This window comes from Mauremys mutica, chromosome 6 (assembly GCF_020497125.1).
Source record: "Mauremys mutica isolate MM-2020 ecotype Southern chromosome 6, ASM2049712v1, whole genome shotgun sequence".
NCBI classification, from domain to species: Eukaryota; Metazoa; Chordata; order Testudines; family Geoemydidae; genus Mauremys; species Mauremys mutica.
Genome location: NC_059077.1, coordinates 68,695,177 through 68,721,104, shown reverse-complemented (window position 1 = coordinate 68,721,104; position 25,928 = coordinate 68,695,177). Strand labels below are relative to the sequence as shown.

The 25,928-nt window shown below is 41.2% G+C and overlaps 1 protein-coding gene across 5 annotated transcripts in view; it reads right to left on the bottom strand.

The window, feature by feature from the left end:
* KCNN2 (potassium calcium-activated channel subfamily N member 2) overlaps positions 1-25,928 on the bottom strand; it is a 176,863-nt gene that overhangs the window by 134,454 nt on the left and 16,481 nt on the right. The window contains exon 2 of one of the 5 annotated variants that reach the window (XM_045020089.1): positions 13,561-13,584. The exons of the other annotated variants lie outside the window; for them this stretch is intronic. The gene's annotated coding sequence lies outside the window, so the exon portion shown is untranslated. The remainder of the gene's footprint in view (positions 1-13,560; positions 13,585-25,928) is intronic. 5 annotated transcript variants of the gene reach the window in all.

Genomic DNA, 25,928 nt, shown 5'->3' with positions numbered 1-25,928 from the left:
TATTAGGGGTGAGGTTGTCAGAGAGGAGTGGATGAAGTGCTTGAACAACTAAGCTATTTAATTTAGGAAAGGCAAATTTACAGCAGACCAATAACTTTATTCTCAGCCAGAATGTGGTATATTGCTTTCAGGACACAGATCTTGTAAATATATATTCATGGCAGTTTCACTGATGTAATAAAACATTATGGTTCTAAAAAACAGTCACAGGATTATTGCAATGACCCACAAATTGGGGTGTTTAAGTATGCTTAGACATTATAAAACAAGTGCCTGTAAATATGGATTTGTATGATATACAGTATCATAATGGCTCATAAAAGATGTAAATCTGTTGGGTTAATAATCTGGATTTGAAGTCCCTTAATACATATTTGAATGACAGATGAAGTTATATTCTGTTAAATCAATCTGCACCTTCAAACTATATTAATGTACTTGAACTGTATAAACCCACTTCTCAAATATTTGAGTAAAAAGGAAATTGTTTTACACTTAAGAAGAACAAATATTTTAAGTAAATTTAACAGTATTATAAACAGACTAAACAAAATCCAGAGTTATGCCATGCATTCTACCTCAAGTTGTTCTGTTTTGTCTAAATCTTGAAGGGTAATATTTGGGTCTCAGATTAGTCCACAGAGGAACATCTCAGGGACTATCTTTGTAAATCTATCTATGCATGGAAATTCTATATAAAAGTAAGTACCAAGAGATTTGCTTCATGATAGGATGAATTAAAGAATGTAGACAGTTTTAACTTTGAACTTCCTTACTTTTGTCTGTTCATGTCATGGTCTTAATGTTAGTTTAATATACTTTTTCCCCCCTTTAACCTTCCTGGCCACATTTGTTCTTTATCCTGAAGATTTCATATCATGTCAGTTTATCATGAGTTAATCTTAAATGCATAACTAAATCTCCAGATTTTCTGTGTTTTCATCTAATCTGATAATTTAGTTTTAATTAATTGTGAATAAAGTTATAAAATCAGAAAAAATATTAATTTTTAATAGTAGAACATGTATATGTAAAAGCTTGCTTGTGTTCTGTAAGGTAAAATTATATTTTTATTCTATTATTTAATATGTGAACAGCTGCCAATCCCATTTTTAGTGTATTTATTGTTGACAGATTGTGTCTGTCCTTAAAATTAGGTCAAGCACTCTGCCGCTACTAGCTTTTGGAATATCTTATGTGCTTGTTTCATCTTTCTTTAAAACAATAAACAACTGAATATTCCCCTGTTTAACACAAGAGGGCATACTAATACACTCAACATATTATAAAACTCATCAACTGCAAGCTTTTATTTGTTTCAATTATATAGAGATTATTTTTACTACCCAAATTTTAAGGGTCTAAAATCAAAAATTAGTGAGAGCTTACTTTTTTAAACGCTAGAGGAATAGACCCCCACTCTCTCTCAATTTGTCAAAGATGCAAAAAGAGCAGGAATAGAAAGGCACACTATTTAAATCAACCCTGCTTCTTATAATAAGCATTTTTGAAACTTTATATAAGAATGGGTGAGTAAAAGCATTTGAATAGTACAGACAAATGATGCTAATTTAATTTCCTTTGTTGAAAGGGACACTAGCATGGCATAACACAAAACTGATAAAATGGTATCATAAGGGATGTGCCAAGGTGTAATGACAGACCCCCTACAGAACAATTATTAGAGATTTTCTTTGTTTCATCAAAACATTTTTCAATTCCCGTTAAGCTTGCTCTTAGCACTATTTTAGGTCACTATGCTGCTGTGCCAAAGATACCATGTTATGGGGAGGAATTTATTTTAGATCTAGTTTGATAGTATGTTTAGAAAAAAGTCCTGTTTTTCAGCTGGCTACTCTAACAGCCATTAATTGCTAGGTCAAGATCAATACTGTAGAGTAACGCTGTACCATTGATAACATGTGGAGCCCAACAGATACAGACAAAAATATTGCTAAGTTTCTTGGATCAGGAAAATGCCTGACCTGACAGCTAATGCCTAACTATCTTAAGTGGCCTAAATAAAAGCCCTCTACATTGGTCATTATTGTTTTAGCCCAGAGGTGTTTTAGGAGGCAAATAATGGCAGCTTTAAACCATAGAATATCAGGGTTGGAAGGGACCTCAGAAGGTCATCTAGTCCAACCCCCTGCTCGAAGCAGGACCAATCCCCAGACAGATTTTTGCCCCAGATCCCTAAATGGCCCCCTTAAGGATTGAACTCACAACCGTGGGTTTAGTAGGCCAGTGCTCAAACCACTGCAGCTGTTGTATTAGAGCACATTAGCTGAAGTTAGAGATAGCTATTTTAGCCAAACTCCTACAGTCCTTACTAAATCAAAACTCCAAGTCAATAAGAATTTTGCTTGCCTAAAGTTAAGGGTTCAAAACTACCACAGGATGCATGCTTCTGTTAGTTGGGGCAAGGAACAAAATAAGTTGAACAGGCTAAGCAGTTGCACAGAGGCTGAAAATGGTAATATGCAGCAATACTTTTGGCCTCAAAAGGATATCTCCCCAGACCATGAGTTTTTGTTTGTTTGTTTGTTTTTTAAGAAAATCACTAAAGGAAAGAGTGTTCACTATTAAAGTGGGGATAGATGTGGGTGTGTACAAAGAATTATACTGTTTGAAGAAAGTTAGAACACTAACATCCTAAGCAATAGCTTACCGCAAATGCACACCATGGGCTCAATCAACTGAAATATCCTGGGATTTATTTAAAGATATGACTAAGATTATTTAACACGTTGATTGTCACTGAGACTCTGAACACCAAGACCTCATTTATGATACTCCAAATTAAGAAAGTGTTATTTTTCGATGTTTGATGTCATGTCATGTATCATAATTATATTTTGTTTTACCTCTTGAAAAAAATGGTGACTATAGTATATTATAGGTATAGTACAACTGGGCCTAGAGATTTCAGACCTCAGATGTAGTCTTTTTAGTTAGGTTGTGTGTCTTACATTGGTGAGCACTTATGGGATGAGTCGCATTAACTTCATTGGGTTTCCTTGTACGAGTAAATGCTTACCAACATGAGTAAAGGTTGCACAGTTGGGTCTTTAAATAGGATACACATGATGTTTTAAAAGTGTAGAAAACTGGCTTTTTCAGCCTTGTAGCTATGAGAAGTATCAAGAGTCATTATTAGTTGTAATGGGAAGAAACAGGTAACATAACCCCTGAAGAAGACGACAAGCACAGAGAGAGAGAGAAAATAAGATGCATAGGCAAGGGAGAAAATGTATTTAACTGAGACTTGAAATGGGATACAGAGACAGTGAGACGGAGAGATAATTATTAAGATGACAGGAACTGCAGAGGAAAAGGCTCTCTCAAACAATAGTGAGACTGTAAGAAAAGACAGAGCCATAGCTAGACCAAAAAGAGGAGTAAAGGAAGACTATCCATATAGTCGTGTAGGATGGAGAGTTTTAAAAACAAAGCAGTCAGTTTTCAACTGGATTCTGAAATGAGTAGGATGCCAGTGGAGGTTTAAGATGTGAGTCATTGTCGTGCAGCTTCATACAAGCGAGTGGGAAAGAACATTCTGCATTTGCTGGAATCTACAAAGCTGGGACTTAAGATCACAGTGACCAAGGTGCAGTAGTCAAGGAGAGAGGAGATGAAGGCATGGATGAGGATTTCAGTAGAGGTGGAGCTAAGGCAGTCACAAGCAACATTGTAGAGACGATGATTGTATATTTACAGACCCAGGAGATCTGGGAGAATGAGTTCAGGATAAAGGATAACCCAGAGATTGCAGAGATATGTGGTGTCTCTGAGTCACAATATAAAAAGGGTTTTTGGGTCTGATCCTCTTGTCCATAAGAAACACTTCTGTCTTTGAGGCTTTTAGCTGAAAGAAGTTGAGAAGCTGCCACAAATTTAAGTGGCCAAGGCTCTGCAATGTTTCCCACATTAGCCATTAAAGCAGAGGTGGTGGTCAGGGAATGGCTTATGTTTTTATGGTACTGTAATGACTGCTCCACACAAGTTCCACAGTAAAAATGTTAGAAGTCTTCCCATTTTTGCCCCATTTATTCTCCAACTACTAAATTTCCCTTCACACAAATGTTTGTTTTTGACTTGATGAACTCACTTGAATTAAACAATTGATCATAGAAGAGCATTTTAATCTTAGTTCCAGTAGGCAGATGGGGTATTATGTCCCTTTCAGCTTCCTTTCTGTACAGCTGTGTTTTGTGAACATCCTCTGTCATCAATACCTGACATGTGAGCAAAACCCAGCATGGGCTTTCTTTCTGGCCACACAAGGCCCTTTGAATGTTCCTCCCCCTCTTTTTGTGTTCAGCTGCTCAATCACAGTTACAGGTTGGGATGAGAAGATCTACAAATATGGTGAGGATTGCTTGCTGATAAGTAGGTGGCCCATGAATGAATCCTAATAACCCTTGAAGAACAAATTGCAAGGGCTGCCAACTAGCTATACTGTGATAAAGCTGCAGCTTTAGGCTATTTTAACATGCAATACTGCAGAGTCAAATTTATAGTAAATATTGTGTTCCTTTATTTTAATGTGTAAATTTGGAATTTACTATAAAGATTTTGAAATTATTTTCCTTTCTGATATCTTTCACTAACTTGATGTTGAGGTGAGCAGGTAGCTGTGGAAAAGGGCTTTGACTTTTTCCTAAAAGTCATTGGGCTAGACTGTGCTCTGTTGCACTGTGAATACAGAAAAAAGGGCTGGAAAAGAGCCCTCAGGATGCTGGTAGTGGTCCATCCATGCAAACTCTGGGCAAGGAACAAGTGTTGAGGGAGCAGCATCAGGGTTCTCCTCCCCTTCACATCTTCCAGCAGAGCTGGCCAAACACAGAGGATCTGATCCAAAGCCAATTAAGTAAATATAAAAACTCTCATTGATTTCAAAGGGCTTTATATCAGGCCCAAAGGGAGAAGTATACCACAGCTTTTGTACATCTGCACTCCAGCAAGCTTTGGAGGAATTCGAACTCCACGCTGCTTTAACAGAGAGTTGTGCCTTTAAGGTACAACTGAGGCTGCTCGTGAATTACCTGCCAATTTTTAGGAAAATTTATTACAAGCAGCTTACTAGCCTAGTGACTGATTTATATTCTGAAGCTTCCTGTGTTTTGTTTTTTAATTATGAAAGCTTGGTTTAGGTGGAATGGAGCTTGTAACACTTTTCACATCTCATGAAATTACTACTAATCAGTTAACCTTTTCAATTCTAGCTGGATAAAAATACTCCTATACACTGGTTCTCAGGACATTAGTAGTTTACAAAAGCCAATTGAAGTTTTTATATTAAGTTGTTATAACATTTTATGTGGTTTTTAAAAACATATTAGATCTTTTTCAAAAACAGAAAACTACCACTTTTTCAACCCTGACACTTTAACGTCAGTCTTTCAAGATACATTTCATTCTAGCACGGACTACAGAGAAATTTTATGTAGAAAGGAGGGTTTTTTGTTTTTCTCTCTCCCCAGAAAGTTGAGAGAAGCCAAATGATAAGGGAGATCACAATCAAGTTTAAAATGGAAGGTTTCTTAATTATGGAGTCACTGTTGTAATTCCATAATACAAGGTATGTCCTAGAAGTCCTTTCTCAGTCCTGAACTTGTGTTTTAGTATTAAAAAAAAAAAAAGTATGAAACTATAAGTCAGTCAAACAGAGGCGTTTGGTCCCAATAAGATAATCAGAAAGAGCAGGTTTAGCCAGTGGAGATCTAGGTTAGAAAACAGGTTTTGCCATGCCTCACTTAACGTTGTAATTATGTTCCTGAATAATGCGACTTTAAGTGAAACAATGTTAAGTGAATCCAATTTCCCCATAAGAATTAATGTAAATGGGAGGGGGGCTTAGGTTCGAGGGAATTTTTTTTTGCCAGACAAAAGGCATTATATACATTTTAAACAATTTTAAAGCAGCAATTTAATACAACACGGAGGGGGGGAGTAGTCTGCATGTGCTGTGTGTTTACAAACATACTGTGTAGTACTATAATTGGGAGGGGCCCCTGCCTTACCCTACACAGGCACAGCAAACTAGCACTGGAGATGAGGCAGGCAAGGAGGCTGAAGGTGCTGTAAGGTAGGAGAAGCACATTCCACAGCAGCGGCAGCTTCCCCTACTCTGCAAGCACCGGGGGAGCCCCCAACCCTCAGCCCGCCCACTCCCCCCCTTCCTCCAAGCCCCCATCTTTGACCTGCCTCTTCCTCCCCCCACCTCCTCCCCCTTTACTTCCCACGCTGCATCCTCGCTCCTCCCCCCTCCCTTCTAAACACCGCAAGCCAGCTGATTGCTGCCGGCAGGAGGCAGGGGAGAGAGAGGGGAGGCATGCTGAGTCCTCGCTCCTTCCCCTTCCCTCGTGGCTGGGGCAGGCAGCTGGCTTGCGGTGTTTAGGGAGGAGGAGCGAGGACACCGGGCAGGATCTCCCTCCTTCTCCCCACCTCCTGCCTGGGGCAATCAGCTGACCTGCAGTGTTGGGGAGGGAAGGGGAGCCTACGTACTGAGTCCTTGCTCCTCCCCCTCCCTCCTGCTCCCGAAGCGCCGCAAGCCAGCTGATTGCCGCGGCTGGGGGGAGGGGAGAAGGGGGATGGCGCTGATCCACGGGGGCTGGAGCACCCACGGAGTCGGGGACTATGATTTTCCCCCAAGTCAGATTGGCAGAGACTCTGGGGATTTTTTGCCTTCTCAGCAGTATGGGGCCTGGTTAACTTGCTGGTATGAACTAGAGTAAATGGTGTATTCTGTGTAATTGTAAATCTTTAAATCATGATTTGAGGACTTTAGTAACTCAGCCAGAGGTTATGGGTCAATTCCGGGACTGGGTGGGTGAGGTTCTGTGACCTGCAATGTGCAGGCGGTCACACTAGATGATCACAGTGCTCTTTTCTGGTTTTAAAGTCTATGAGTAAGAAACAAAACCTGTAGCATGCTACATACGTGTCAGGCCTGTCAGCTCCAAGAGATGCAGCTGTTAAATCATGGCCAGTTTAGGACTATTTTCCAGAATTTGCTTGTGCTTATTATTAATTCAGTGGAGTCACTTAGCTGCAGCAAGTTCTCTCTTGCATGGTTCAAGAGGAAAATAGCTTTTGAATAATTTGTGGTCTCATACCAATTTTTGTATAGAAAATAAAAGCAAAGAATTTCCTATTTGGAATATAAATGTAAAGGTACATTGTTGACTTAATGGAACATTTTTAAAAGGCCACATATAAAAGGTTCTTCTAAATTTATTCACAAAATGAATGCATACATATATTTTTTTCAATCTACCAGCTAATTACTTTTAAAGCTGCTGAGGAAAACTACCAGATAATCAGTCTTTCATGCTAAAGAAAAGGAAGTTTAGCAAGGACAATTGTGATATTTCCTTATCTGTTATTTCCAGTTTTTTTCCCAAAAGGTCCCGGGATTCAGTTACAGTCTCTTGACTAATTTCATTTTTTGACTACCATTAGGTTGGACACACCTAATGACAGACTTGCAGTACGTGACTACGTTTATTCAAAACACAAATACATAATGTAAGGTTGTGATTTATGCATACCCATATTGTTTGATCAATGTTACCATAAGTCTCAACAGAAACAAGAAAAAACTGGAAAATTACTCTGTGATAATTACATAATGACTAAAAACAACACTGAGCAATAAAAGGCATAATGGCCAGATAAATGTGAACACAGAGGGCTACATTGTGAAATATCTGTATTGTAATTGCAGTCTGAACATTCTTGCATGCACCCATTGCCAGTGTAAAACTATAACTTGCATGTGCAAATGAGTATTGTCACCTGCCAAATGGGTAACTGCTTTTACAGATGGATATTTATGCATATCGCTTATCAGCATTTGAACAAATACTTCTTTGCATATGCACAGCTGAATTTTATGTATGCAAGAGATGTACATGTAGTATTTTGAAGGTGCAGTTTAAATGCCTACATTTGAAATTTTGGCCCAAAAACCCATGTCAGAAATAACTAGCATCTGAATCAAGACTGTAAATCTGGAACTAGTGAAATGTGCAGAGCTCTAATAAAAAGTTAGAATTTTTTTGCTGAAATATAATGGGATACACTTTCGGAAGGATGGTTTCCCTTGTGCCCACTTTTTTGTGCCTACATTTCAACTGTAGGCATAAATCTGAAAACTTGTGCCTCTAGCTACCTGATTGCAGGCACAAGTTGGAGAGTTAAAGACAGAAGCACACAGAACTGCAGGGCTTTTTATGGGGATAAATTGTGTCTGTTATGAGGCCACGCTTGAACCTTAACTGAAAATATCGCCCTTCACCATATGTATATAAATAATTTCTGAGGGAATACAATTGGAGTAAACACCAGTGAGAGACATTGATCTGTAGTATAAAAGTGACATGTGGCTGGTCTGGAAATGAAATTGATATGCTAGTTACTCTGAAAGAATTTTGGAACTATAGAACAATTTGAGATGGGAGAAATGGTTATGACAAATAAAAAATAGTAGTTACAAAATAGATGTGCCAGATATTAAAAACATCTAAAATAGTTGGGAATTGAAAAGTGTAATTATGAGAATGAGAGGATGTTTTGGTCAGAAATACAATATATTGACATAAAACAATTGTCTGAATGTGACATGTCAGCAGCCTTGAAATTCTCAACAAGCAAAGATTTTTCTCATGTATTTAATGCCAATGGCAAATTCTGAGAACAGACAATCCTGTAGAATAAGCAATGCCACCCATCTGCCTCAATGGGTGGAGGAAACTGAATGGGCCCATTGGGGAAAGAGGACAGTCTCAGCAGTCAAGTAGGCAGATGCTCAATGAGGGACACAAGGTAGCTCCAGCCCCCACTTGGAGTCTGACACCCACTGGCCAGCTGGGAAGGAGAGGATCTGATTGGCCAGCATTTCACAGTTCCCAGGATTTAATCTGGAATGAGAGCCATGTGGAGCTTCTTCCAGCTCCATTCCAGCAGCCCCACCCTGAACTAGGAATGGGAATCAGGCCTGACAGATGCTATGGGTCAAGCTGATTGCCCGTTTTGGGGTCAGGATGGAATTTTTTATCCTATGGGCCAACTGGCAGAGGATATGGGAGTCTTGCTGTCATGGGATAGGATCAGAGCAAGCTGAGTCCTGGTAAGTAGGCTGAGGAGAGCCTGCCCAGAGTTATACGGTAAGAGCCCTGTACCCCATACTGGATGGAACCAATTAAATGCCTGGTATAGGAGAGCCTGGGTGATGTGTGCATAGTGCCCCTCCCCTGTGTTAAAGTTTAACAGAAATTGGGCCTGTTCCATCTGTCTTGTAAAAGGTGCCCCTGTAGTACGATTCATCTACAGTACTCTTTATAGCACCATGACTGCTCCCCTCATTGCAACCCTGGGATGCAAGGCACCCCAAAGAGGGCGGGAGGTAGGCAGAACCATCCCCCCCATACATCAGCCTGTAGTGTTGGCAGCTGTGCAGTGGGAGTGAGGGGAAATGTTTCATCTTTTGAAGCAGCATATCAGCAAGCAAGCTCCTCCTGGGGGCTTGTGGTTCTACATGGCCCTCAAAGCAGAGCTGTACAGTTGAGCCCTAAGTGAGGTATTTCAAAGGTTTGTATAGGAGTAAGAGTTCCAACCACATTGCTGTATCCAGAAATTCACAAGCTTGTTTTGCATCTGCACTGCAAGGAGACAGTGCAGATATTTAGAAGGTTATTGGGGAAAAAAAGTTAAATGAGGAAGATAATCCATACTTTATCTCATTATCCTTGTGGTCTATAAAAGATGGATTTCACCAATTCAAATGCTGATTTAAAAGTGACTTTAAACAACTGCATCCTGCTCAAAGAAAAGATGAATGCTAACATACCTAATACTGCATTAGAAGTAAGGGATCCTATCAAATCAAGACAAAAACAAAAGCTGCAATTTGACATCAGGAAAAGTGTTTCTAAAGTCACATGTGAATCTGTCATTGAATTGGAAAATAATGAAAACATACTACCAGGGAAGACAGAGCAAACATGCCAAGTTCTTCAATAAGAAGTGTCTATTTATATTTTAAATACATAATACTCTAATGCAGTGATCCCCAAACGGTGGGGCATGCTCCCTTGGGGGGAGTGGAGGAACGTTCGGGGGACCTCGGGCCAGCCCCCACAGGGAGTGGCCAGGGAGTGCCACCCATCGCAGTTCTGACCCCAGGCACAACTCCACTCTGTCCTCATTCTAGCTCTGGCCTGATTCGCTGCTCGTCTGCTCCCAGCCCAGCTCCAACCCCAACCCCAGCCACAGCTCCACTCTGCCCCCTTCTCTGCCCTCAGCCCAGCTCTGCCCTCTAGTCCCAGCTCCTCCCCCATCACCAGTTCAGCCCCCAGCTCTGCCTCCAGCCCAAGCTGCTCTATTGAGCCACCCCTGTGCAGTAATGGAGGGAGATCTGGACAGATTCCATTACGGATGAGGGGGGCAGTGTGACAGGACAGTTTGGGCACCACTGATCTAATGATATTACCAACACACTAAGGTTCAAGTTTTCAAAGTGATCTCAACCCACCCTCCATTTGTGTGCAAACACACATGTGCATGAGCACTTTTCAAGAAGTAACACTTGAGTGCAAAAGATGCAATCATCAGATTGTGAAGATAATGTTTGGTCCAGCCAACCTACTAGGTAAACAGAAAGGGGAATGAACAGTAGATAAAAAGATAGGAGGAAAAAGAGTGTAAGGAGAGGGAAATTAAAGAAAAAAGTTTGAAGGACATAGGGCATTCAGAAACATGGAGAGAAAGGAAATGAAGTGAGTTTCCCATATGAAGGACTATAGTCTGTACAGATCTTCCAAACTAAACGAAGCAGAGCCAGTCGAGCCTCTGGGCTTCCTCCAGAGAACCTTCAGGCACAAGTTAGCTAGTTAAATCCTCAGACCCAAACAGGAGCAGAGGAAAGGCAATAGAGCATAAATCTGAAAACTTCCTGTGATTAATTTAAGACAATAGGAACATACTGGAATTGCCAAACTGGATCAGACCTGACATCCATCTACTCCAGTATCCTGTCTCTGGCAGTAACAAGTCCCAGATGCTGCTAAGGTAGGTGTAAGAACCCCACAGATGGCAGATCTGAGGCCTGGTCTACACTAAGGGGGGGGGGGTCGAACTAGGGTACGCAAGTTCAGCTACGCGAATAGCGTAGCTGAACTCTAAGTACCCTAGTTCGACTGACCCGTCCAGACGCGGCGGGGTCAAACTCCGCCACCGCCGTTCGCGGTGGTGGAGTTCCGGAGTCGACCGGAGCGTGCGGCGAGTTCGAACTATCGCCTCTTGATTAGACGCGATAGTTCGAACTCCGAGAAGTCGAACTCACCGCGTCGACCCGGATGGTGAGTATAGACCTATCCTGAGATAATTGCCCTCATGCTAAATCACATCCTGATCTCTAGTAGTTTTGAGATTAAACTTAATGATTCAGGGTTTAAGCCAATGTCCATTACAAAGTTTTTGTTCTTAATTACAACAACTCTGAGTAGTCTTGTCATCCATGTAAGAGTCTCATACTTTCTTGAATCTTGCTGAGTTCTTTGCCTTAGTGACTTACTATGGCATGTTCCACAATTTAATCACATGGAAAAATATTACCTTTTTCATCAGGTTTGAATTTTACATTTTTTAAAAATTTAATTGTATGTCTTCTTGCTCTTGTCTTATGAGATAGGGAGAACAGAAGTTCCTACACACCATTCATTTTACATACTTTTATCATGTCCCCTTTTATTTACCTCCATTCTAAGGTAAACAATCTTAATCTCGCCAACCTTTCTTCCTTGCCCTTGATAACTGTTGACCTTCTTTCAACCCCCTGCAATTCTGAAATATTCCCTTTCAGATGGGGTGACCTGTGCTGCACGCAGTATTCCAGATGAGGCCACACCATTGATTTATATAAAAAGTCTTTATAATATTCTCCATTCCTTGTTCATCTTAACTTTGTTTACTATAGCTGCACACTGAGCAGAGTTTTTCATTGAGCTATCTAGAACACGGGTGTCGTTACTTTCCTAAAGGGATTTCCCAGCTCTAGTGGTTTACAAAGATGCACATCTCTTGCTACATTAAGTAATAATGGTCTGTCATCCCAACATTTCCCTACATAGTCTGTTAAACCAAACTCTTTTAGAATGAACAAATGAAGAGCCATTAAAGATAAACAAGTACCTGAACGTAGTGAACAGTGCTATACCCCTTTCCTATTTAGCTACATTCTGAGCTTAATTGGGTCCCCATAATCTTTGTTTTTGCCTTTTTTGCCCTGCAATATGGATACAGTAGTAGTAAACCTAGCCTGAGGAGAGAACAAATTCACTTCACGAGTGTAACAGGGAAGAATTTGGCTCAACTGTTTTAGCAAACCACAGACACTACAGCAAAGTCTTAAAGCAATGGGCCAAATCTTGTGGAACTTTAATGTTTTTATTGTTAGTAGGAAGCATCGGTGCTTAGCATTTATTAAAATGAACCCACCTATTTAGATATGAAAGTGTTCATTTAAAAGTCTAACTTAAGCACACTTTTTTTAAAATCCTAGCCAGAGCTTTTCTCTTGCTGCAGTGTGCAAATGGGTGCTCTGAATCTGAAGCTGCAGTGTAAGACATATGGGATAATATAAGACTGGCTTCCTTGGCTCTAGAAAGATGAACTAAATTTATGTTAAGCCATTTTTGGAAATGATTTAGCTGTGAAGAACATCCTTCATAAAACTGTGGAGAATATGGATGATAAACATTTGTGCTCCTAGCTTTTCAAAAGAAAATTTTAAAATGCCAGTAGTTCCCTCTGAATACAAGAAATCAAGGGCCATTTCTTCCCTGTAACATTTTTCCTTAGTACTGCTTGTTCTATGTAGTGTAAAAGTGACTTTTATAATACTGAATGAACATATATGCCTTTTCAATAAGTCATTTTCAAAGAGGCCTTACCATAGCCATAGTAATTCAGAGACAAAAACAGTTCAAAAGAAATGATAAATTGTTGAAGTCAGAAGTGCATGAGAATCAGAAAGAAAATTTCATTAGTTTAAAAACTACAACAATATAAAACCAACATGGCACACCTTTCACGAATTAAATAATGGCTAACTGATAGGTCTCAAAATGTAATTGTAAACAATGGGGTCCCACAGGGGTTGGTACTTGGTCCTATGCTCTTTAACACTTTTTTCAATGACCTGGAAGAAAACAAAATCACTGATAAAATTTGGGGGAGTGGTAAATAATGAAGGGGACAGGTCAGTGATCCAGAGCTATCTGGATTGCTTGGTAAGCTGGATGCAAGCAAACTGTGTGTGTTTTACTACAGCTAAATGTATACATTTAGGAACAAGAATGTAGGCCCCATTTACATGATGGGAGACTCTATCCTGGGAAGGAGTTACTCTGGAAAATACTTGGGGGTCATGGTGGAAAATCAGCTAAACATGAGCTCCCAGACATGTGGCCAAAATGCTAATATGATTCTTGGATGCATAAACAAGGGAATCTCAAGTATGAGTGGAGAAGTTATTTTACCTACTGTACTTACTATTTGTCATTGGTGAGACCACTGCTGGAATAGCACGTCCAGTTTTGATGTCCACAATTCAAGAAGGATGTTGATAAATTGGGGAGCGTTCAGAAAAAAACCACAAGGATTATTAGATGATTTAGTTTTAAAATTCTTAATATTGATAGTCTCAAGGAACTCAATATGTTTAGCTTAACAAAGAGAAGGTTAAGAGGTGACTTGATTACAGTTTCTATGTATCTACAGGGGGAACACATTTTTGATAATGGGTTCTTCACTCTAACAGAGAAAAGTACAACGTGATCCAATGGCCAGAAGTTCAAGCAAGACAAATTCAGAATGGAAATAAGGTGTACATTTTTAACAGTGAGTGCAATTATCATTGGAACAATTCACCAAGAGTGGTGGAGGATTCTTCATCACTGGCAATTTTTAAATTAAGATTGTATGATTCTCTAAAAAAAGATACACCCTAGAAATTATTTTGAGGGAAGTTATGACCTTTGTTATATTGGTCAGACTAGATTATCACAATGGTCCCTTCTGGCCTTGGAATCTATGAATCTACAAAAACATGAGTAACTAGAGAGTAGTATAAGGTAGCAACGTGGTCACACAAAGAATCTAAGGTTTTTCCTTACAGATATATATCTAAAGAAGTCTGAGGGTACATCTACACTACGGGATTATTCCGAATTTACATAAACCGGTTTAGCAAAACAGATTGTATAAAATCGAGTGTGCGCGGCCACACTAAACACATTAAATCGGTGGTGTGTGTCCACGGTCCGAGGCTAGCGTCGATTTCTGGAGCGTTGCACTGTGGGTAGCTATTCCGTAGCTATCCCATAGTTCCCGCAGCCTCCCCCGCCCCTTGGAATTTCTGGGTTGAGATCCCAGTGCCTGATGGGGCAAAAATCATTGTCGCGGGTGGTTCTGGGTAAATCTCGTCAGTCACTCCTTCCTCTGGGAAAGCAACGGCAGACAAGCATTTCATGCCTTTTTTCCCTGGATTGCCCTGGCAGATGCCATAGCATGGCAATCATGGAGCCTGTTTTGCCTTTTGTGACTATCACCGTATGTGTACTAGATGCCGCTCACAGAGGCGATTCAGCAGCGCTACACAGAAGCATGCTTTTGCTTTTGCATGACAGCAGAGATGGTTACTAGCCATACTGTACCATCTACCATACCATAAATTGGTAATAAGATGATCATGGTTACCAGTCCTTTTGCACTGTACCATTTGCTGCTGTCATAAGTGCCCATGGCTGATCATCCAGGGGCGCAAAAGCCAAAATTGGGAATGACTCCCTGAGTCAATCCCTCCTTTTTGGTATCTAAAAATAGAATCAGTCCTGCCTAGAATATGGGCAAGTGTACTAGAGAACCACTGTATCATAGAACCAGAGAGCACAGCTGCTCTGTGTCAGATCCCACAGAAATTATGAGCTGTATGCTATTCACAGGGGGTGCTCCTGCAACAACCCCACCTGTTGATTCCGTTCTTCCCCCAGCCTTCCTGTGCTACCATAGCATTGTACCCCCACTTGTGTGATGAAGTAATAAAGAATGCAGGAATAAGACACACTGACTTGTTAGTGAGAAATGAGTGGAAGGCAGCCTCCAGCTGCTATGATAGTCCAGACAGGACCGTAAGGAGTGTGGAGGAGAGGAGCCCAGCATCCCTCTGCTAGTCCAGGGGCAATTGAATCTTTTCTTTACACATGAAGGGTGGGGGCTGATGGAGCTCAGCCCCCTGTTGCTATGACGACGATGGTTACCAGCCATACTGCACCATCTACCAGGAAAAATTAGGGCCAGGTGCCCTTGATCGACCTAACTGATGCTAGTCGGCATGGTTACCAGTCCTTTTGCACTGCCCCATGTGCCAATAGACTGATGATGAGGATGGGTACCAGTCGTTTTGTACCATCAGCCGCCCATGGCGGGGGGGGGGAAAACAAGGATATTGGCGTTGAGTGCTGCAGCATCGCATCTATCTGCAGCATTCAGTAAAGATAGGGTGACATGTAAAAGAGTCAGAGGATTGTTTTCCCTTTCACTTCGGGGGGGCGGGGGGTGTGCGCGTAGATTGCCGAGCTATGCCCTGACCCACCGCGGACACTGTGTTTGACCCTAGAAGCATTTGGAGCTCAGCCAAGAATGCAAATACTTTTCGGAGACTGCAGGAACTGTGGGATAGCTTGAGTCTTCCAGTCCATGAGCGTCCATTTGATTCTTTGGCTTTCCGTTATGCTTGTCACGCAGCAGTGCGCTGAGCCCCTGCTATGGCGTCTGTCTGGAGATTTTTTTAAAATGATTTTGAATTTCGTCTTCTGTAACGGAGCGCTGATAGAACAGATTTGCCTGCCCTTACAATGATCACATCCGCATGGTCCATGCGGGAGCTCTTTCTTTATTTTGATTTTTAACTGCATCACCACACGTGCTGATTGGAGCTCCACGCTGGGCAAACAGGAAATATTCAAAAGTTCGCGGGGCTTTTCCTGTCTACCTGGCCACTGCATCCGAGTTCAGATTGCTGTCCAGAGCAGTCAGTGGTGCACTGTGGGATACCGCCCGGAGGCCAATACCGTCGATCTGTGGCCACACTAACCCTAATCCGATATGGTAATACCGATATTAGCGCTACTCCTCTCGTTAGGGAGGAGTACAGAAACCGGTTTAAAGAGCCCTTTATACCGATATAAAGGGCCTCTCAGTGTGGACGGGTGTGGCGTTAAATCGGTTTTACGCTCCTAAAACCGGTTTAAACGCCTAGTGTAGACCAGGCCTGAGAACTGTGGACCTTCATTTTTAGTTCCACCCATCAACATCCACTTCTTGTGTTGTTTCATGCATGGAATTTCACCCTCTCTTAATGTGTTGTTAACTAAGTTCTTGAGTAGGATCCTGAATATACATTTTGGTGCATTTTTTTCCCTCCAGGAATGTAATAGGCAAGGGGATTCAGCTGGAAAGCATTTTCATATTTCTTACTTGAAGCAGATCTTTATTTTAGCTACCTGGCATATTCTGGCACTTTCAGAATTACTCAGAATAAAAGCATGACTTGAAGGTGAGCTTGTGTAGTTCCAAAAATTACCCGTGTTAGTGAAAAAACAGATGAAAATAGCTTGTCTCTGAAAAAGAACCTCTCTCATTCTAAGTATATAAAGCACAATGCAGTAATAAGGACCTGGATTCATTTGAAAATATATTTATTTATCTTCTAGTCGTATTATCCATTGAACAACAAATACAAAATTACAGTCAATGATTTAACTGGAAATTGATTGATAATCTTTCCTTCCTTATCTCCTGTACTGAGGCAATGCTGTTTGTTTTTTCACATTACTAAACATGTATTTTTCAATGGACTTAAGAAAAAAAGATATTTTCCACTGACAGTAAAAAGATTAGCATTCAGTTTCTCTTTAGCTTTCATTGCTAAATCAGTTTTCTTTCTCTTCAGTGTCCTTGGACTCCAAAAGCCTGTCTCTCTGTTTGAGCTTGTTGTGGTCTCTTGGCATCAAGTTAAATTGCCTGTCAGCTCCCCCACCTCCTCCCCACTTCTCTCAGTAAGCTAGATAAAATATGTCAGAGATCTGATTCTTGTGGAACAGTGAAGAATCAGTGAAGTGTGGAATACCATTGGTGAGGGTAGGGATTGTTGAGAGAAACTGAGGGGTAGGATCTCAAATATAGCTCATGCTCTTACATTTGAGCTTATGTTTACCTTGTTTTAGACACCAATTTGAAATGGCTTTCAAGTCAGTAAAAGAGGTTTTCATGGACTAGACTAGACGACTGCCTATAATTCCATATTTTTAATGGCTGTTTAGCAGCCTATGCAAATAAGTTGGTGGTCCCAGGCCATTGGCTGGTGGACAGATTTCTCAATCACAGTTCAATTAGCTAACATCATTGATGAAACAGATATTAAGAATGATGAGCCCTCTCGCTATTGCTCCAGTTCACAGTTAAAGCACTTAAATCTCATTTATATCTGTGAAATTGCCCACCATTTTTATCAGTGGTTCAGCTCCAGCCATGTTAGCCTCATTGGGAGCCCTAGAGTGGATGAGCCAACAGCAACCACAAGTGTTTTAAGCATTGTGTGTGTTAGACCCTGGTCTGAGCATGGTTAAATGACACTGCTTAAAATACCGGTGGTAGCCATGTCTTTCCTGCACTAGGACTTCTAGCGTTGCTAATGCTGGGGGAATTGAACTGGTGGTGGTGAAAGTGGAAAATTTTGCAAAACTTTAAAAAAGACTATGAAGTGGGTTGTATGCTAAGCTTGCATTGCTGCTGCTTATGCTTTACTTGTGTGCCTGTTGTGGCTAAGTAAAGGACCTTGGTTTGCCATCTGTTATATGGCATTTTTTTTACAATCACCATATTCACATAAAAAGGGGAAAAATCAATTTTATACATTCAACAAAAAACAGAAATGGAAGTTTAAGATGGTGCTTTATCCAATTAAACCTGGTGATTAACTTCATAGTTATTTTAGATGTGTGCAAACATTAAAACTATGGACTTTTAAAAGTCTGTGCTCCTCTTTAAAAACAAATTAAATTTAAGAAATGCAAAGTTATATATAAATGAGCAAGAATCTTTGAGCTGCAAACACGTAGTGCTCTATTCTAAATAATTAGGATGCCATTCACCCAGACCCAAGAGGCATATCTACCTATATACAGAGTAAGCAGCTATTAAATATTTTGTCTCCTCATTGAACTATGTGTAGCCTGAGGCCTTAGTTACCATATACCATTCAAATCCTGCTCTGAAGATGGAATTTATTAATTTCCTTGAGGTTTTCCTATGATGCACATCACTGTAGTATCTCTGTGCTTCTGAAACATGGAATTTATTTCACAGTACTCCTGTAAGGTGAGGTGGTATTATTATTCCCATTTTACACGTGGAAAACTGACACATACAGAGATTATGGTCAAAAGTATGTACTAACTTTGGGTACCCAAGTTGAGACACTCCAGGCTTGACTTTTTCAGAGAACTTAGCATCATACCTGCATGTAATATGTTCAAAGCACAGCTCCCATTGACTTCAGCTGGAAGTGCTCAACCCCAGGCTGTCAAGTTGGACACCCAGAAAAAGCACACACAAGTTACTGAAACCAAACATCTCATAAAAATGCTGTGGCAGAGGCAGGAATAGAATTCAGTTCTCCAGGACAGCATTCATTTGCATTAACCATTAGACTGGGGAAGGCAAACTTTTTGGCCTGAGGGCTGTATCGGGTTTCAGAAATTGTATGAAGGGCCAGTTAGGGGAGGCTGTGCCTCCCCAAACAGGCAGGTGTGGCCCGGCCCCCACTCCCTATCTGACCCCCCCCCTGCTTCTCGCTCCTGACAGTCCCCCCCCCCCCGAGACTCCTGCCCCATCCAACCATCCGCGTTCTCTGACACACCACACCCGGACCCGTGCCCCATCCACCACCCCCACTCCCTGTCCACTGGCTGCCCCTGGAACCCCACCCCTAACTGCCCCCCACCGCCCCATCCAACCCCTCCTCTCCTTCCAGACTGCCCCATCCAACCACCCCTTCTCCCTGACTGTCCCTTGATCTCCTGCCCCTAACTGCCCCCCGCCACCCCATCCAACACCCCCCTCTTTCCTCACTGCCCCCCCCCATCCAACCACCCCTTCTCTCTGTCCCCTGACCGCTGCCGGAATCCCACCCGACTGCATCCCGTTACCTCATCAAACCCCCCTCTCCTTCCTGAGTGCCCCTCCTGGACCTCTGCCCCATCCAACCACCTGTTCCCCAACCTCTGACCGCCTTGACTGCCATCCACACCCCTGGTCCCTGACTACCCCCCAAATTCCCCTGCCCTCTATCCACCCCACCCCACCCCTGCCCCCTTACCGTGCTGCCTGGAGCACTGGTGGCTGACAGGCAGCCACGCCGCCCGGCTGGAACCAGCCACGCACCACGTAGCAGAGCAGCGGTTCAGGCCAGGCTCTGCAGCTGCGCTGCCCCAGGAGCTCGCCGCCCAGAGCATTGTGCCGGTGGCGCAGTGAACTGAGGCTGCAGGGGTGAGGGGGATCAGCAGGAGAGAGGCCGGGGGCTCAGGGGCCAGGGAGAATGCGGGCCGTAGTTTGCACACCTTTGCATTAGACTCTTCTTTCTCTTTCTGCAGTCCCCTGCTGCATTTGCTACTAGAGCAGAGTGAATAATTGATTTTTCAGTTCAAGGGCCAAACTGAGAAATTCAGTTTCAGACGAACCAATTTTTTCTGGTTTGTCAGTTTCTCACAAAATGAATACATTTCAAGTAGAATTAAACTTTCATTTGACCTTAAATGAAATGTTTTCAGTTTTTTGGGGGGTCATTTTGGGGTGTTTTTCAACCTTTGTTTTTTAAAAAAAATTAATTTTTTTAAACAAAATACTATTTGGAAATGAAAAGTTAAAATGTTTTTTTCCAGCTGAAACTGTTTGCCAAATTCAACTGGAATTTGCAAATAGTTTAGGTTCCCTTAAAAATGGTTTTACAATTTTCTCACATTTTATTTGCCAATTTTATTTACTACACATTCCTTGCAAGTAAGAGGCAGGGGTCCTTCAAACAATATCCTCCACAACAAATCCTGGATTGATCCCCTGGCACTGACCATCCTGTGTGCTGAGGAAAAAAGTATGTGATCACATAATTAAAGACTGTATCATAATGTATATGCATGAGGGGGCTGAATCAAAGTTGCACAGGCAATCTTAATTCTGGCATTTTCTAACACTTGAGCGCTTGGTTTTGCAACCTTAACATTCTTTTAATGAGGGACATTGTTTCCCATTTGATATCAGAAGGACAGTGTTAGAAGAGGAGAGAACAAACCACATATGACAGATGTTAGTCATGTTGCTAATACGCTACTGGAAGCCACTCAGGATGTGTCTACAAATGAACCACCGAGCCCAGCCCAGGTAGATTGATTGAGGTTGCATGGCTCATGCTACACTCTAAAAATAGCTGTGTAGACAGCACTTTAAAGTTGTGTCTGAGGCTGCAAATTGGGCTTTGAAGCCCACTCTCCTTCCTAGGCTTCAGAGTCCGAGTCACAACTTCAAAGAGCTGTCTACACAGCTGTTTTTAGAGTGCTAGCGCAAGCCCGAGTCGGTCAACCCCGGGCTGGGAGGCGTGCTGTCAGAGTCTGTGTAGAAGACATACCTCAGATACTGTGGTGATGATGTGCTTATAAGGAATAGAACACAACACTCCTTGCCCTCTTCTGCTGCACACAAAATGTAATCACTAAGATCATGCTTTTTGCTCATCATTTTGCTCACATCTGCTCACCTTTTTCAGTCCCACTTTTCCACCACAAAGTTTGAGTTTCCTGTTCCAGCAATGTTCAAGGCTCTGTATAACTGTGACCCTAACTACTTCTCTATTCTTTCCTCTTGTTACATCTTACCCCATCTCCAGCCTTCCCCTCTGCCATAGATGCCAACTTATTTGTCCACATGTGCCACAAACAACTCCATATTTTTTCCTCCTCCGCCTTCTAAATACAAAACTCTTCTTGAGCCACAAAGCCTTTCTACTGTCTCATTTCAGACCATCTGATGATCTCTTGTTTCTGTGACATATGCATTACACCAACTGATCAAGTTCTCTACTTATTTATTTTGCTTATTTTGAATGAATTGGATCAAATGCTGAAAGGAAGGGTATATGGACACGAACTGATACTGGGAACTCTCATGCTGGGAAAACAAGGAGTAGAATTATAAGAGGAAAACTGAGTGTATTAATTCAGAGACTGCCTTTCTCTGTATTTGGAAGGTGCCTAGGAAATTGAGCAAGGAGGCATTGCTGCAATCCAAACAGTAAATACCTTTTTGGATGATAATTGCACTTATATGGCTGAAGTCCTTTGATTTTGTTACTAGTCATATGCTCAACACGTGTTGGGGAAAAGATCTTAAATGTATCCATTTCATTTTTATTAATAAGGTTTAGCACCTCTACACAGTGATACCTCTTCAAACACATTCATATTTGTAACTGAACACAACATTGTTTTGTAAACCCGTACAGCCCCAACATCTGTGTGGGGTGGGAGGCAGCCGACAGCGGTGGGGAAGGATAGGACAACATATGGCAGCTTTATGCCATACCTGCATCTTTCTCAGCCTGTTGTGGCCCCTTTACAACTCCTATACACTACAGTAGTAGTAGTAGTATTTGTGGCAAGAAAACCAGTGTCCTCTGCATTATGGCCTAATCCTGAATCACTTCCTCTGACACAGCTCAAAAAATATCAGCAGTCAAAAAAATCAAATCCAAGCCTCTGGAGCTCATCTCCTACAAAAAGGACACACTAATAAAAGGGCTCCTTTTCCTGCAGCACTGAATGTTGCATAGCTGTACCTAAAACGAAAATAGACCATTTTGTCAGTGGCTTGGTTGCATGATAAAAGAATACAACAAACCAATTCATCTTTCTCAGCACTGAAAATAGGGAGTTTGAATGGGAGTTTTGTTTTGAGTAGGAGCTGAAGATTGGACTCATAACAAGCAAAATTATGTATGGTAGGCCCTGGCAAGGTTATCCGTCGTTCCATATAATGTGCTACTCATTAAATGGAAGAATGGAGAAGGCCAGCTTAATGTGAATAAATTACACAATAAAATGCACTACAATCTTATTTTGCATTAAACAGAGTGACTGGATTTTAAAGTGGAGGCACTTGTCAAAGAGGATGTTTTTGCTGGAAGTCAAGGAGGTTTACACAGGAGGTTTTGAGTGAGTGGTCGGGAAGAGGGTGCCCATTTCTTCCCCTTTGTAAAGCTGTCCACCTCCACCTCAGGGTAAGGACACATGTGGAGGTGGCAGGCTGACTGAGTGAGTGGTTAAGGTGGCAACATGCAATGGTCTTGGGGAACAGGGTCCCTGAAGCATACTTGTCCGTTGTACAATTGTTCAATTTTTCATTCAGTACCCCCCTCCCTCTGGCCTTTTTTCCAAAGGTTTCAGTTTTTGAACATTAAAACCTAAGGGTTTGGGGGGATGGTCTCCTTCCCTCCTTTTTTCTACTCCTCCCCCCCCCCCTTGGGGAGGTGGAGAGTGGTGGGGGGGAGGCAGTTTCAGCCCTCATAGTGGAAATCAATACTATAGACAAAAGGGAGATCTGATTCCAAGAATTGGAATTGTGTTGGAAAATGCTGATCTTATGCAAGAGAAACACTTCTGTCCTAGAAATGCGTAGTTAATGAAAGTGGAAACCTACTTAACCTGACTTTCTTTTGAATTCTCTCTCTCGCATCTAACAAGTAAGTGCATTAATAATCTGCAAGAAAACTATCATGCCTGCCATCTTACCTTGAAAGTGTCAGGGGGAAAAAACTTCAACATTTATTGGTCTATTTACATTCCAGAGATGTAGGCCATTGTCTAGCACTCCACTGGGTTTATTTTACTTCATTATGTGGTTAAGCCAATGACAAAATTATCTATTTTAGTTTTAGTTACAACTTCTCAGCATTCAGTGTGGCTGAAAAGAGAGCCCTTTTCTTTGAGTATCTGTCAGCGTTCCTTCCCCACTCTGAACTTTAGGGTACAGATGTGGGGACCCACATGAAAGACCCCCTAAGCTTATTTCTACCAGCTTAGGTTAAATTTTAATACTCTGCCACCACCAAGTGCTTTAACAAGAAACAGGGAAAGGACGACTTGGAGTTCCCCAAAATATCCCCCCAAGCCGCTACACCCCTTTCCTTGGGAAGGCTTAGTAATCCCCTCACCAACAGTCCTGATAAACACAGATCCAAACCCTTGGATCTTAAAACAATGACAAATCAATCAGGTTCTTAAAAGAAGAATTTTATTAAAAGAAAAGGTAAAGTTCATCTCTGTAAAATCAGGATGGAAATAACTTTACAGGGTAATCAGATTCAAAGAGCCCAGAGGAACCCCCTCTAGCCTTAGGTTCAAAGTTACAGCAAACAGAGGTAACCCCTCTAGCAAAAGGAACATTTACAAGTTGAGAAAAGAAAGATAAAACTAACACGCCTTGCCTGGCTGTTACTTTCAAGTTTGAAAAATGAGAGACTTGTGCAGAAAGATTTGGAGAACATGGATTGATCTCCTGTCCCTCTTAGTCCCAAGAGCGAACAACCCCCAAAACAAAGAGCACACAAACAAAAGCCTTCCCCCCCACCAAGATTTGAAAGTATCTTGTCCCCTTATTGGTCCTTTGGGTCAGGTGTCAGCCAGGTTTCCTGAGCTTCTTAACCCTTTACAGGTAAAAGGATTTTGGTGCTTCTGGCCGGGAGGGATTTTATAGTATTGTACACAGGAGGGTTGTTACCCTTCCCTTTCTAGTTATGACAGCATCCCATACCATGCAGAGCACACTACTGGTCGCTGGAGGGGAGCTACAAAGGCTTACACTTGGCTTTTTGTATTACATAGGAGGGCGAGAAATTACAAAGAAAGAAGAGGACTAGATAGTCCATATTGATAGATGGTCCCTTCCCTCAAGTCAACAGTTGTAAGCAATAATGTATCTTTTTTCCTCCCACTATTTGCATAAAATTCTTTCAATGGGTATTTTGCCTAGCTGCTCTTTTTGTTGAGCACAAGAGTCTATTCCTTGGTAAGTACAGTGCTCTTTGTATAAACTCTGCTTAAAAAAACCTAATCCTTACATATGTTGTGGCCAATATTTTCAGTCACTAGTGCTTTTGGTTGCCCAACTTGAGACATTTTAAAGAGGCCTGAGTTTCAGAAAGTGTTGAACACACACTCAAATATCAGGTTGGACACTCACACTGATCATTAATGACTCAAGAGAATCTTGATCTCATGTCATGCTTTATGATGTTGTATTTGTTGCTATGTCAAATAATGTTGTAAGCATTTCTCTCTCCCTTTTTAAAAATCCATTCAGAGCTGTGTATATGAGCTCACCAAGTATTCTTCTCATTTCTAAAGAATACAAGCCTAATTCCTTCACCTCTAAGGACCAGATCCATTACCTGTTGAAAGTAAATGGAAAGATCCCTATTTATTTCAATGGATGTTCTGTCAGGCTCCCTAAGTGTATATATAACAAAATTTACACTACCTTCTTTAGAACTGTTTTTACACACACAGTGTATCTTTTGTGGAAAGTGATTTGCCTTAAGAGTACATTTACAACTAATTAAGGTCCACATATTGCCATCTGTTCTAAGTATATGCAAAAGGAGTAGCAGATACAAGAAGTCTCCCCACCGCATGTCATGCCCTTGCCCACCAGCCAGGTACAATCACAGTCCCCTGTGCTCCTCTGAATTTCAGTTTTTTGATATGGCCAGATTCCTCCAATAGCTGTGAATAACTAAGTCAGAATCTGCTTACCTTTCCCCTCTGATTGCCTTCTAATAGGCAAGAACAGACAAGGGTGCTCAAATGAACTGCTAATATTTTATTTATTATTCATCAGCAAAAGCTTTAGGGACCAGTAAAAAAATTTTTTTCTTCATTGATTCAAGTGAGAAGAAAAACAGAAACAAGGATTTTTTCTTTAATTATATAGCACCCTCCAGTTAGTTATAAGGATGAATTTAATATATAAATTTACCATTTAACTACATTTAGTGGATGCAACACTTCCTAAATAAGTTGTGCTATTGTTAACTAAATTTAGTAGTTAACATAGTAGTCAGAGTTGAGAGAGAGAGAAAAACTTGTTTCCTTGATTTTAGCAATTACACTAATTCAACAATCAAGACAAGTGATTATAGTGATGTTGCCCTCTCTTTTAAATTAATAGGAATCCCAGTACTCAAAGAATTACTTTAGTGTGTGGACATGCTCTAAAAAAAACTGAATTTGCTGCTTGCCCGTTAGACTGATAGTAGGTATCCAAATAATCATTTAGCAAGCTTAAGACCACTTTCTAAATTTTACCTCCTACGTGCCAGTGCAGCATAGTATGAGACCATTAGTAGTTAGAATCATCAACAGGAAATTGTAACCCACTAAGCTATGCTATGTTACAGTTTCACAGACTCATTAAATAAAATGAACATTCTGTAGTTTATAGTATTTCACTGCAATATCGATAACGTTTCAAAATCACTTCCATTACAAATATATGCTACTGGGCTGGCAAATATATGATCTGAATTATTAGCATATTTAGTCCTGTACAACCAGACAGTTCATGGGATTTTGACTCCTAAGTGCCTAGATCCCTTTTGAAAATGAGATGTGGGCTTCTAAATCAGTTAGGCATTGCAACACTGAGTACATCAATACCTTTAAAAATCTGTGTCTAAGTGATTTAGACAGCTAAATCTCATTTTATAAAGTACATGCAATTGTCAAATTAGAGACTCATTTCAGGGAAAAGTT